Source organism: Scyliorhinus canicula, chromosome 17 (genome assembly GCF_902713615.1).
Source record: "Scyliorhinus canicula chromosome 17, sScyCan1.1, whole genome shotgun sequence".
NCBI lineage: Eukaryota > Metazoa > Chordata > Chondrichthyes > Carcharhiniformes > Scyliorhinidae > Scyliorhinus > Scyliorhinus canicula.
The window spans coordinates 85,393,992-85,407,453 of record NC_052162.1 but is presented as its reverse complement, the minus strand read 5'-3'; the positions used below and the strand labels follow the sequence as shown (position 1 = coordinate 85,407,453).

General features: G+C 46.3%; 2 long non-coding RNA genes across 2 annotated transcripts in view; one reads left to right on the top strand and one right to left on the bottom strand.

Moving 5' to 3' along the window:
* The window catches only part of LOC119951283, a 284,359-nt gene that overhangs the window by 229,981 nt on the left and 40,916 nt on the right, over positions 1-13,462 (top strand). The window lies entirely within an intron of this gene.
* LOC119951282 overlaps positions 11,591-13,462 on the bottom strand; it is a 42,775-nt gene continuing 40,903 nt past the window's right edge. The window contains exon 3 of the long non-coding RNA XR_005457578.1: positions 11,591-12,345. This is a non-coding gene — a long non-coding RNA (uncharacterized LOC119951282). The remainder of the gene's footprint in view (positions 12,346-13,462) is intronic.

Below are 13,462 nucleotides of genomic sequence, written 5' to 3'. Positions count from 1 at the left end.
GCAGGATGGGCCCGGGAGCAGCCAGCCAGGTCGGGAGCGGGGTCCCTGAGGAAGACTTCCTGGGGAAGACAAGAAGGCATTCGTGAGGCGTTTGATTGGTAGATGTACAAAGTAGTGACCGGATTGAGTGGAGGACCTCTTGCCTGTGGGAGACTGGGAGATTTCCAGACCGTAGGGCCAGCAGGACGGTCTTCCAGACCGTACCGTTCTCCCTCTCGACCTGTCCATTACCCCGGGGGTTGTAACTGGTCGTCCTGCTTGAGGCAATGCCCTTGCTGAGCAGGAATTGACACAGTTCGTCACTCATAAAAGAGGACCCCCTATCGCTGTGAATGTAAGCGGGGAATCCGAACAGGGAGAAAATAGTGTGGAGGGCTTTTATGATGGTGGGTGTGGTCATGTCGGGGCAGGGGATGGCGAATGGGAAGCGGGAGTACTCGTCAATCACGTTGAGGAAGTACGTGTTGTGGTTGGTAGAGGGGAAGGGACCCTTGAAGTCCATGCTGAGGCGTTCAAAGGGACGGGAAGCCTTTATCAGATGCGCTTTTTCAGGGCGGTAGAAGTGCGGCTTGCACTCCGCGCAGATGTGGCAGTTCCTAGTGACTGTCCTGACCTCCTCGATGGAGTAGGGCAGGTTGCGGGTCTTTACAAAGTGAAAGAAGGGGGTGACCCCCGGGTGGCAGAGGTCCGCGTGGAGGGCTCAAAGGCGGTCCACTTGTGAGTTGGCACAGGTGCCGCGGGACAGGGCATCGGGAGGCTCATTAAGCTTCCCAGGACGATACAAGATGTCTTAGTTGTAGGTGGACAACTCGATCCTCCACTGCACAATCTCGTCGTTCTTTATCTTGCCCCTCTGTGCATTGTCAAACATGAAGGCCACCGACCGTTGGTCTGTGAGGTGAACCTCCTGCCGGCCAGGTAATGCCTCCAGTGTCGCACAGCTTCTACTATGGCCTGAGCTTCCTTCTCGACTGAGGAGTGGCGGATTTCGGAACCATGGAGGGAACCGCTTGGTTGAGGGTGGCTGCCAGAGCTAAGTCGGACGCATCGCTCTCGACCTGGAAGGGGAGGGACTCGTCGATAGCGCGCATCGTGGCCTTTGCGATCTCTGCTTTGATGCGGCTGAAGGCCTGGCGGGCCTCCATCGATGCGGGGAATGTGGCTGTTTGGATGAGGGGACGGGCTTTGTCGGCGTAGTTGGGAACCCACTGGGCGTAATATGAGAAAAAGCCGAGGCAGCTCTTGAGGGCTTTGGGGCAGTGGGGGAGGGGGAGCTCCATCAGGGGGCACGTGTTCCGGGTCGGGGCTTATCACTCCATTTCGCACTATGTAGCCGAGGATGGCTAGGCAGTCAGTGCTAAACACGCATTTGTCCTTGTTGTAAGTCAGATTCAGGAGCTTTGCGGTCTGGAGGAATTTGCAGAGATTGGTGCCGTGGTCCTGCCGATCATGGCCGCAGATGTTGACATTATCGAGATACGGGAAGGTTGCCCGTAAACCGTATCGGTCGACCATTCGGTCCATCTCCCTTTGGAAGACCAAAGGGAACTCTTTAAAAAGTGGTAGAGCCGCCCATCCGCTTCGAACGCAGTGTACTTGCGATCGCTTGCGCGGATGGGGAGCTGGTGGTAGGCAGACTTGAGGTCCACCGTGGAGAAGACCTTGTACTGCGTGATCCTGTTGACCAGGCCGGATATACGGGGGAGAGGGTACGCGTCCAGCTGCGTAAACCTGTTGATGGTCTGACTGTAGTCTATGACCATCCTATTCTTCTCTCCGGTCTTTACCACCAGAACTTGTGCTCGCCAGGGGCTGTTACTAGCCTCGATGACCCCTTCCTTCATAAGCCGTTGGACCTCGGACCTGATGAAGGTCCGGTCCTGGGCACTGTACGTCGACTCCTGGTGGCGACAGGTTTGCAATCCGGGGTGAGGTTTGCAAACAAGGATGGGGGATCGACCTTGAGGATCGCGAGGCTGCAGACAGTGAGAGGAGGCATAGGGCCGCCGAATTTAAATGTTAGACTCTGGAGGTTACATTGGAAGTCTAACCCCAGGAGTGCGGCCACGCAGAGGTGGGGGAGGACGTAGAGTCTGTCATTTTTAAACTCCCTCCCCTGGACCGTGAGGTCTGCTATACTAACACCCCGTGATCTGCATTGAATGGGAGCCAGAGGCCAGGGCGTATTTTTGCTTGACCGGGTAGACAGGGAGAGCGCAGCGTCTTACCATGGTGGGGTGGACGAAACTCTCCGTGCTCCCGGAGTCCAGCAGGCAGGTTGTCTCGTGCCCATTGAGCAGTATCCTTGTTGCCGTAGAGAAGGTGCGGGGTCGAGACTTGTCCAGAGTGACTGAAGCGAGTCGTGGCAGATAGTTGGAGTCTTCACCGGGCAGTGAGTAGTCACCCGCGGGGTCCTCGGAGCCGATCCAAGATGGCGACGCCCGTCGGTCGCACATGGTGGGGGGTGAACAAAATGGCGGCACCCGTCCCCCGCACGTGGCGTCGGAGGCACAAAATGGCGGCGCTCGGGGGTCGCTCATGGCGTCGGAGGCATAAAATGGCAGCGCCCGGAGGTCAAATGTGGTGTTGGGGGATGGGGGCAGCGAGGTCTACAGGCTGTACGGGGCCCCTGGATAGGGAGAAGGGGGAGTCCCGCGGTCGCTGCCCGGGACCGCAGCGACCGCCTTGGCCTGGCAGATGGCCACAAAGTGGCCTTTCTTCCCGCAGCCCTTGCAGGTTGCAGAACGGACTGGGCAACGTTGTCGCGGGTGTTTTGCCTGGCCGCAAAAATAGCAGCGGGGCCCCGCGGGTTTTTCGGGGTGCCCTGCGGCGCAGGCCTTGGGGGAGTCCGTGTCCGTGGGGGAGAGAGACGCTGAGTTCCATGCTGCCCAGGGGGCCACCGTGCAGTCGGGGGCGTAAGAGCGTGCGTTTCTGTTTGCGACATCTAGGGAGGTAGCGAGGGACCATGTCTCCGTGAGGCTCATGGTTTCTCTTTCTAATAGTCTCTGTGGGGACTGCATGCTGCAACAAAGGCGTCTCGGATGAGGAGTTCCGTGTATTCATTAGCAGACACTTGTGGGCAGCCGCAGTTCCTCCCCAGTACAAGGAGGGCACGGTAAAAATCGTCCAGTGACTCACCAGGGATCTGCTGCCTTGTGGCTAGTAAATGCCAAGCATAGACTTGATTTACCGGCCGCACAAAGTGTCCTTTGAGCAGGTCGATGGCCACGTTGTAGTCGGTCATGTCCTCGATGAGCGTGTAGATGGCGGTGCCAATGCACGAGTGGAGGATGTGTAGCTTCTGCTCCTTCGTCGGTACGTTTTCCGCCATACTAAGGTAGCTGTTGAAACAAGCCAGCCAGTGCTTAAATGTGGCTGTTGCATTCGCTGCGTGGGGGTTGAGTCGTAGATACTCCGGCTTGATGCGGAGCTCTATCCTTTAAAATCTTGTAGATTAAATTGATGCGCAATCAATGAACACAGAAACAAAGGAGTAGTCCTAATCGAAGGCTTTAATCTACAAGAAGTGTGCACAGCAGCAGGAGTACAGAAAGAACGATGGCTGCTGGGAAACACTGGTTCTTATACTCCACCTTGTAGGCGGAGCTACCTTCCTCTCGACCAATGAGAAGACAACACTTGGGCCAATGGGCAGCGAGCCTTCTACACCAATTGCAGCTCACACTCTCAGGTACCTCTAGTCATACTACCACAGGAATATTAACAGCACAATTATGGTGAGTAAATAGACTTGCATTAATATTGCACTTCTCATGACCATCATGTCTCAAAGCGCTTTACTTTGGAAATGTAGGCACTATTGTAATGTTGGGAATGAGACAGCCAAAATGCACACAGAAAGCTCTTACAAACGGAAATGTAACAATGACCAGATAATCTGTCTTTGTGATGACGATGAAGGGTGAATATTGACTAGGATGTCGGGTATAACTCCCCTGCTCTTCTTCAAGATCATAGCATGCCATCTCTCACACAATGTGAGCAGGCTGGCATTTCCAACAGTGCAGCACTCCTTCAGTACTACTCTCGTGTGTTAGCTTTGATGTTTGTTTTGTTATGGCAATGGAGAAATATTCTGGAATTACACAAGGAAATATTGGATTTTTAAAAATTCCTGAGTTGTATTATTTTTAAAAAATGAACAGTGAGACCGCAAATGGCTGACAATGTACAACTAGCCATTGACATGAATTGCCGCAGGGAATTTCTCTGAGGAACAATGGAACCCTGCCCTGTACATCCAGACAAAGTACTTGTAAAACCATCCAAAGACTGAGTACCATCTCCAGTAAGGACAAAAGGTCATAATGGCCCTCTCATTTCCAAGATAGGCGAATCTACTTGGAATCCACACATTTGGGGGTTAAAAGCCGCTTGCTACCAGCTTGTGCTGTTCTGTCCATAAGTTGGTCTATATGTGTGTGTGTGTTGTGAGAAAAAAAAGCTGAACGTTTGCCACACTGAAGAGTGAAGGTCCTGGCAAAGATAGCCAGCTTTTGCAGGAACATGGAAAGCTTTCTCTCACTTGCTGTGAAAGTCGATAAGCCAACAGGATTACAGCTGTAAAAGAAATGAAATCTCTACCAAACTGTCGGACACCAGGACTGAACAATCAATCAAAAGTCAACTGTACTGAACATAATCATAACGGATGCAACGCATCAATTATCTACGTGCAGGGCAGCACGTTGGCCTAGTGGTTAGCACAGCTGCCTCACGGCGCTGAGGTCCCAGGTTCGATCCCGGCTCTGGGTCACTGTCCGTGTGGAGTTTGCACATTCTCCCCGTGTCTGCGTGGGTTTCGCCCCCACAATCCAAAAATGTGCAGAGTAGGTGGATTGGCCACACTAAATTGCTCCCTTAATTGGAAAAAATAATTGGATAATCTAAATTAATTTTTTTTTTTTTAAATTATTTACGTGCAACTCAAGGGCTGTTCAGTATAACTTCTTTGTTATTTACTTATTTTTGTACTCAACTCCTACCTCTAATCGTATGAATGTAGGTGTTTTACCATTTCTCCAGACCTTTTAGTAATTAATAAGCTTCCTCAACCTTAAGTCGTTAAATCCTGGTTAATTTGGCTCCTTTTGGGACTTGAAAAGGAATCCAAGGGTAATGGAACCTGGTTAGATCCTTCGTTGCTACCACGATGTGGAGATGCCGGCGTTGGACTGGGATGAGCACAGTAAGAAGTCTTGCAACACCAAGTAAAAGTCCAGCAGGTTTGTTTCAAATCACTAGCTTTCGGAGCACTGCTCCTTCCTAAGGTGAATCAGTTGCTACCAGCAGAGAGTGGATTGAATAAAGACATCCCTCCTTCCCCGGGTTTTTGACACTTCGGGGGTATCCCAGCTGGACATACTGAGGGCTCTCGCCCAGATCAATAACTTTTGGGAACTCCACCTAGGGCTGGTAGGAACAATACCCAAGGCCTGGGGTTGTATTTGAACCCAGAAACTCATGATTCAGAGGTGAGATCAACTGAGCCACACTAATATTATAACTTTATAGGCTAGGTGCCAAAATGCTGCCGTCAGGTTTAATCATGGCCTCGTTTTTGTTTTGTAATTTAGATCATTCAATTAATTTTTTCCAATTAAGGGGCAATTTATCGTGGCCAATCCAACTACCCTGCACATCTTTTGGGTTGTGGGGGCAAAACCCACACAAACACGGGGAGAATGTACAAACTCCACACGGACAGTGACCTAGAGCCGGGATCGAACCTGGGACCTCGACGTCATGGGGCAGCAGGGCTAACCACTGCACTACCGTGCTGCACTTATCATGGCCTAGTTACAGAGATCGGGGGAAGAACCTTTCAGTGCAACCCGTCAGCGAGACAAAGCTGCTTTTGTTGTCAGGCTTTTGACAGGAGCTAGGATTTTTGATTGTATTAATGGTTGTAGTCAACTTTGCCATCTTTAGTTGATGCAGCTTTGCTGAACTGTTTTGTCACACTTTGTGGGACTAGAATGAATTAATCTGTGCCAAAGACCACAAAGTACAAAAAATTAAGTCATGGTAGCCTGTACCACAGTTGTTAGTGTACAGGAAATATGACACCACTCTCTCTCTATCTATATATATAACAAATGCCATTTGAGGGTATCAGAAGGTTAAGTGGTGGAATGTATTGCAGCATTCCATCTGTTTATCTGTGCCAATTAGCTAACTTTTCTCTGAGCTTTCTCAAAACTACTGTGGACAACATACAGAAGTCCTGAAAAAAGACTGCAATATAATCTTCTTTGACCAAATTATAGTCAGGTTTCAAAATGAGATAAAGTGATGGTCATTTTATTTCCCTAAAACTACTCACATAGAAGATACAACAGGAAAATCCCCCCACCCACCCTCCCACCTCCACCATTGCCATTACAGATGGGAAAATAGGTTTAAATTTATAAGACCTGAAATTTGTCCCCAATCCATGGTAAACATGCTCACCAGTTTTAATGGGAGGTGGACTGGGGATGGGGGTAAGGGGTATCAGTGACTAATCTGCTCCCCAGACAGGTCAATTTAAATATGTTAATGAGGCAATGTGCCTCAGATTTTAGCAGCCATTTCATTGAGGGGGTGATAAAACTCAGGTTCTGCCATTTAATGCCTTACCAGTACTTCATGAGGGCTGGGAGGAGCATAAGTGCTTCCTCTCAGCTCTTCAGGATGTACCTGCTTCCCCAACCCCCCACCTCACCATTTAAATCACTTTAGGTCTATGTCCATGAAGCTCCAGCCAACGCCCTTCACTCACCTCGGATTGTCCACCCTCCCCACCAATCACTTTGCACTGCAGCCTTCCAGTGCAGGCTCTCCTGCCACCCTCTGAATTTGGTTTGCTGTTAGGAATTATCTGCATTTCTAGATCACTTCCTCCATCTGCCTGCTGCTGATTAATACCAAGCGCTTTCCTCTAACAGTTTGCATCGTCTCTGTTTGCCTCCATCTCTATCTTGTTTATCTTTCATTTTTAGTGGAAACAAAAAATTAATATTACCAAGAAAATAAAATTAGTGAATGTCTCCTCGTTTTTGTGTTTCAAAGAAGTCAGGAAGAAACTTTCCAAATTTGTTTTCAGTTTTTATTTGATTTTTTCAACTCTCTCAGGAGATGACATGGATTTGATGGGAAGGTTTTAGTCTTTTCTTTCCAAACAAAATTTTATTCATAAAAGTTGTAAAAGTTACAAAACATATCAACTTGAAAATTACATGAAGTGCCATAAATTTTGGCTCGTCTCTAAACAGAATGTTCAACTCCTAGTTCCCTCGATACAATTGTAATTCTATTGATAGTTACAATATAGATTTCATGTCAATGTACAGCCTGAGGGAAAATACATTTCAAATTTAAAAATTACAGAGAATGCAATAGAATTCAACTTTCCAGCATGTCCGCTCTGCAGTGCTTCAGTACAATTTCAATACTTTTGATGTTCATTATGTACGTTCCTTGTCAGGCATACAGCCCAAAGGGTTCTGCAAAATTTCCAGCCCCTCAGTGTACAATAGCCAAAAGGTCTTAGACAGCAACCTCTCCCCATTGTGCCTGTCCCAAGCTTTAGTGCATCGCTCAGCACAGCCTTGAACCTTGGAACATGCCAGTCTGTAACACTCAGTCGAGGACAACTCTCTGCACCAGAGGACCAACATGTTTAAGCATGTTCCAAGGTTCAAGGCTGTGCTGAGCGATGCACTAAAGCTTGGGACAGGCACAAATGACTGCCTGTTTTCGGGCGCCTACGCCACTGCCGCCACGCCGGTCGGGAGCTGTTGAAAGCGCCCCCCGGCGATTCTCCAGGCCTCGATGGGCCAAATGCCCGCCGAGTTCCGCTGGAGTGAGTTACGTATGGTCCCACCCGGCGGGACCTCGGAGTTCTGTCTGCGGGGGCCATCCTGGTTGGGGGAGGGCCTCCATGGTGGCCTACCGATCGGCGGGCAGGCTAGTTCCATGGGGGGGGAAAGAACATCCTTCACCGAGTTGATGATTCTCCAACCACAGTTGGTTTGTCTCAGTGTGTGTCATGGAGCACAGAGCCATGTGTCACAGAGCTGCTTGAGATGAACATCGACCAAAACACTCCAACTCTCTCCACCTTCTTTCCAAGGGCACATTCTAGAAAGAGGTGAACCACATCCATTCCCCAACACTGTTGCCTCAAAGGCAACGTGCAGAGTAGGTCAAACTTTGGACATGAGGCATGTTATTATATGAACACGGTCTTCTCTTTGCTGTCATTTTCACACATTCATCTTTAATTCAGACTTGATGTGGAGATGCCGGCGTTGGACTGGGGTGGGCACATTAAGAAGTCTTACAATGCCAGGTTAAAGTCCAAGTGGTTGATTTGGAATCACTAGCTTTCAGGGCGGAGCTCCTTCATCAGGTGACTCACCTGATGAAGGAGCTACGCTACGAAAGCTAGTCATTCCAAATCAACCTCTTGGATTTTAATCTTGTGTTGTAAGACTTCTTACTAATACAGACTTGTCACTGTTAGGTAAAACTGGATGCTTATTGTGCTGCTGTGCCACAGTCCTGCTCAGTCAATGTTGAATATTATTCAGAGTTGCTTAAAAATTCCTTTAAATTTATCATATGCATGAAGCTTGCAAATTTTGTACAAATGTTCTGTCGCCCTGTAACCACAAATTAAACATCCCGGAGTAGGATTTTTCCACAATCACGGTTAACTGGAAGCCAGGACCCTTTTGAAGGTCATCGGTCAGTGGGGTACGGGCAGGAACCAAGTGCCCTGGGGCAGCATGCCAGCTCAGGATCATCTCAATATCAGGTAGGTCTGTGAAGGGTTCAAATTCAAGATGAAGAGTGATGTGAGGGATTCAGAATGACAGCAGTGAAGACTGTTTTTGTGGAGCCACTTTTACAGGGGCACTCTTCATTCTGGCCCCACTATAAAATATAGAACTGGTCTCCTCTTCAGCTGCACCTCTAACTGATACTGGGAAAAAACGCAAACAGAGGCTATGGCTCATATCTTGCAGTCCCAGAATTTTTGAAGACAGGAGGCACAACCAAAGATGCACATCAGGGCCCTGACTTCACATTATCTATTTGTTTCACAATGTTAACGACACGGATGGTGTGTTTTTAAAGAAACATATATAAATGTGTAGCTTATTGGAGTTATTGTTGGACCTTATTCAAATATGTCATCTGGACGCAGAAAACAATTGTCTGCTTCTTAAATTGGCAGACAAAACTGAAACTAAATAGTGAGGAAGAATACAGAACTTAGATCTCCCATAGATTGAATAGGTAATTGACAAGCAAAATTGACAAATATTACAAACAAAACATTGAACAGTATACAAAGAGAACAGGGAGACTTCAAAAGTGGCCATTTTGAATGCCAAACAATGCAAGAGGCACTCAAATTACACAGTCAAAGCAGTGTTAGTAACAATAAATTAACACAATATGATTGTTGACAACAACAAAAATTAACAAATGAAAATCACACAGGGAGAAAATGAAACACTTTTGAACAGTAAGCTTTTAAAAAAAATATTTTATACTCCTTTTTCACATTTTCTCACAAGTTTACACCCAACAATAAACAATAATCAGTAACAAATGCAATGTCAATCCACATATCAATAACAACGATCATATCCTCCCACCAAACCCCCAAACATTAGCCCGAATGTTAACACAAATGACGAATCAGGAATCACTCATAGTCACCATTAACACATACAGTCCCCCTCCCCCCAACCCTCCCAACCACCGCTCCCCCAAAGTTCGATGTAATCCAATTCTAGAAAGTGCATAATGAATAATGCCCATAACTAGCAGAACCTTCCCCTCAGTCCTTCCCCTCAGTTCAAATTTGACCTTTTCAAGCATCAAGAATTCCAGCAGGTCCCCCCGCCCATCAAGAATTCCAGCAGGTTCGCCCCCCCCCCCCCCGAACAGCAAGCTTTGAAGGAAAATTTTACATTGGAGAAGATCACAACCGATAATATTCACGTTCCCAAGTCTAAAGAGGATATAGTTTGGAGAGAAAGATGCATTTCATATAGATAGATAAGAAAAATATAAAAATATAAAGCTGGTACCTATGCAGCAAACATTCACTTCACATACAAATACTTACTTTGAAGTGTTGCTATTGTATTTTGCAAACATGAATCTGTTTGGTGTTTGTGGTGGGAGGAACAATATTGGCCTAAGGCACGAAGAGATCACATTTACCTTCTTAAAATATGCCATGGGATCTCCAGTTGAACCATTTGAAATTGAAGAGACATTGGTTTTATGTCATATCAGTAGCTAGCAACCCCAAAAGTGCAAGACTGTTGCATCTTCTTATTCATTTATGGGATGTAGGTGTCACTGGCTAGGCCAGCATTTATTGCCTGTCCCTAAATGTCTTTGAGAAGGTAATAGTGAACTGTCTCCTTGAAACGCTGCAGTGCATGTGGTGCAGGTACACCCACAGTGCTGTTATGGAGAGTTACAGGAGATTGACCCAGCAACTGTGAAGGAAGGGTGATATATTTCTAAGTCACGATGGTGCGTGGCCTGGAAGGGAACTTCCAGGTGGCAGTATTCCCTTGTTTCTGCTGCCCTTGTTTTTCTAGATGGTAGTTGTCATACATTTGTATGGTGGTGCCTAAGGAGCCTTGGTGAGTTCCTGCAGTGCATCTACAGATAGCACAACTTTTGCTATTGAGCATCAGGGGTGGAGTGAATGTAAAGGGTGCCAATCAAGTGGGCTACTTTGTCCTAAATGGTTTTAAGTTTCTTGAGTGTTGTAGGAGCAGAGTTACTCACCGCAGAATTCCTAACCTCAGACCTGCTCTTGTAACCACAGTATCTAAAGAGCTAATCCAGTTCAGTTTCTGGTTAATGATAACTCTCGGTATGTTGATAGTGGGGGATTCAATGATGGTAATGCCATTGAATGTCAAGGGCAATGGTTAGATTCATTCTTGTTGGAGATGGTCACTGTATGGTGCAAATGTTAATTGCCGAAGCCTGGATATTGTCTAGTTGCATGTGGGGAGGGACTGTTTCAGTTTCACAGAAGTCGCAAATGGTGCTGGACATTGTGCAGTCATCAGTGATCATCCCCACTTATGACTTATGATGAAAGGAAGATAATTGATGAAGCAGCTGAAGATGGTTGGGCCTTGGACATTACCCTGAGGAACTGCTGCAGTGATGTCCTGGAGCTGAGATGATTGACCCCCAACAACCGCAACCATCTTCCTTTGTGCCAGGTATGGCTCCAACCAGTTGAGGTTTTCCCCCCGGATTCTTATTTATTCTATTTTTGCTGGGATTCTTTGATGCTACGCTCGGTAAAATGCTGCCTTGATGTCAATGGCAGTTACTCTCACCTCACCATTGGAATTCAGCTCTTTTGTCCATATTTGAACCAGGGCTGTAATGAAGTCAGGAGCTGAGTGACCCTAGCGGAACCCAAACTGAGCATTAGTGAGCAGGTAATTAATTAATTTTTTTAATAATCATTATTGTCACAAGTAGACTTATATTAACACAGCAATGAAGTTACTGTGAAAAGCCCCTAGTCGCCACATTCCAGCGCCTATTTGGGTACACAGAGGGAGAATTCAAAATGTCCAATTCACCTAATAGCATGTCTTTAGGGGCTTGTGGGAGGAAACCGGAGCACCCGGAAGAAATTGACAAGTGCCATTTGATAGTGCTTTTGACGACCCCTTCCATCACTTCAGCAATGATTGAGTGTAGACTGATGGGGTGACAATTGGCTGGGTTGGCTTTTTTCTGTTTTTTATGTATACTTGTGCAATTTTCCACATTCCCAGGTAGATGCCAGTTTTGTACTGGAACAACTTGGCTAGGGGTGTGGCAGGTTCTTGAGCACAAGTCTTCAATGCTATTGCTGAAATATTTACAGCGCTCATCACCTTTGCAGTATCCAGTGCCTTCATCCAGTTTTTGATATCACACGAAATGAATTGCTGAAGACTGACATCTGTGATTTTGGAGGTCTCCGGAGACTGAGATGGATCTTCAACTTAGCATTCCGGACTGAAGATTGTTGCGAACGCTTCAACCTTTTCTTTTGCACTGATGTGCTTGGTTTCTTCATCATTGAGGATGGTTATATTTATGGAGTGTCTTCCTCCACTGAGTTTTTTAATCCATCACCCTTCACGACTCAAGTCATAGTCTCACATCTTTGAAAGATGTTGAAATGTCACATCATAAGCCATCACAGCTCCAAAGCAGGTCATTAGAACAAGATATTATCACTCTTTCTTCTCTGTTCGTACCAATAGAATATTTGATTGCCGAACCCTGAATCAACCAGATGTAGAATATCAATTGTCAAGCTAATACATTGTATGACCCCTAATGGCACTAGTTATTGATATAAGATTTCCTCTGGTCACTAAAGCATGTAAGCTAGTCTGTCAGCGTTTCATACAAGACACTTACTCAGCCAGATTCCACTTGTTATTGTACATTAATTATATTTAATTGTATGGTGGGCATTAACTGAGAGATTCACTTGAACCCCTAAATAGATGTCAATTGTAGTTGTTGGGTTAGGAGATACATGCTTGTAATGTGTAACTCTGTGATATTGTGAGCAGTTTTAGGTCCTGTATCTAAGGAAGGATTTTCTTGCCTTGGAAAGTGTCCAAAGGGAGTTCACAAGAATGATCCCCGGAATGAAGAGCATTCCTAGAATGAGGAGCAGGTTGAGGACTATGGGTTTATAATTGATGGAGTTTAGATGGATGAGGGGGATCTCATTGAAAATTACAGAATACTGAGAGGCCTAGGTAGTGGACATGGAGAAGCTGTTTCCACTGGGAGAACCCAAGGACAGAGCATCAGACTGAAGGGGTGATCTTTTAAGACAGAGAGGAAGAATTCCTTCAGCCAGAGGGTGCCGAATCTGTGGAACTCATTCCTGCAGAAGGCTGTGGAGGCCAAGTCACTGAGTGTCTTTAAGACAGAGATAGATGGGTTCTTGATTAATAAGGGCATCAGGGGTTATGGGGAGAAGGCAGGAGAATGATGAGAAACGTATCAGCCATAATTGAATGGCGGAGCAGACTCAATGGGTGGAATGGCCTAGTTCTGTTCCTATATTTAGTGGTCTTATATAAAGGTGTATATAGATTGGTTCCAGTTCTATCCTTCAGCAACTGATTTCTAGATCAGAACGCCACTGCAAAATGACAGATATTTCTCCCCCATGATTTATATCCACCGTACTGAGACATGGAGAATTTATCCAAATGAGTTACAATATACATCACAAACAGCATTTAATTCCTATCTCAATTATTTTTATCATTCACTATGTTTATATTTATATCGTTGCTGGATAACAGTAAAAAATATAGCAATTCAATGGAGAAAATCCTGATTTACAATTACATTGAATTGTAAATTATGGAAT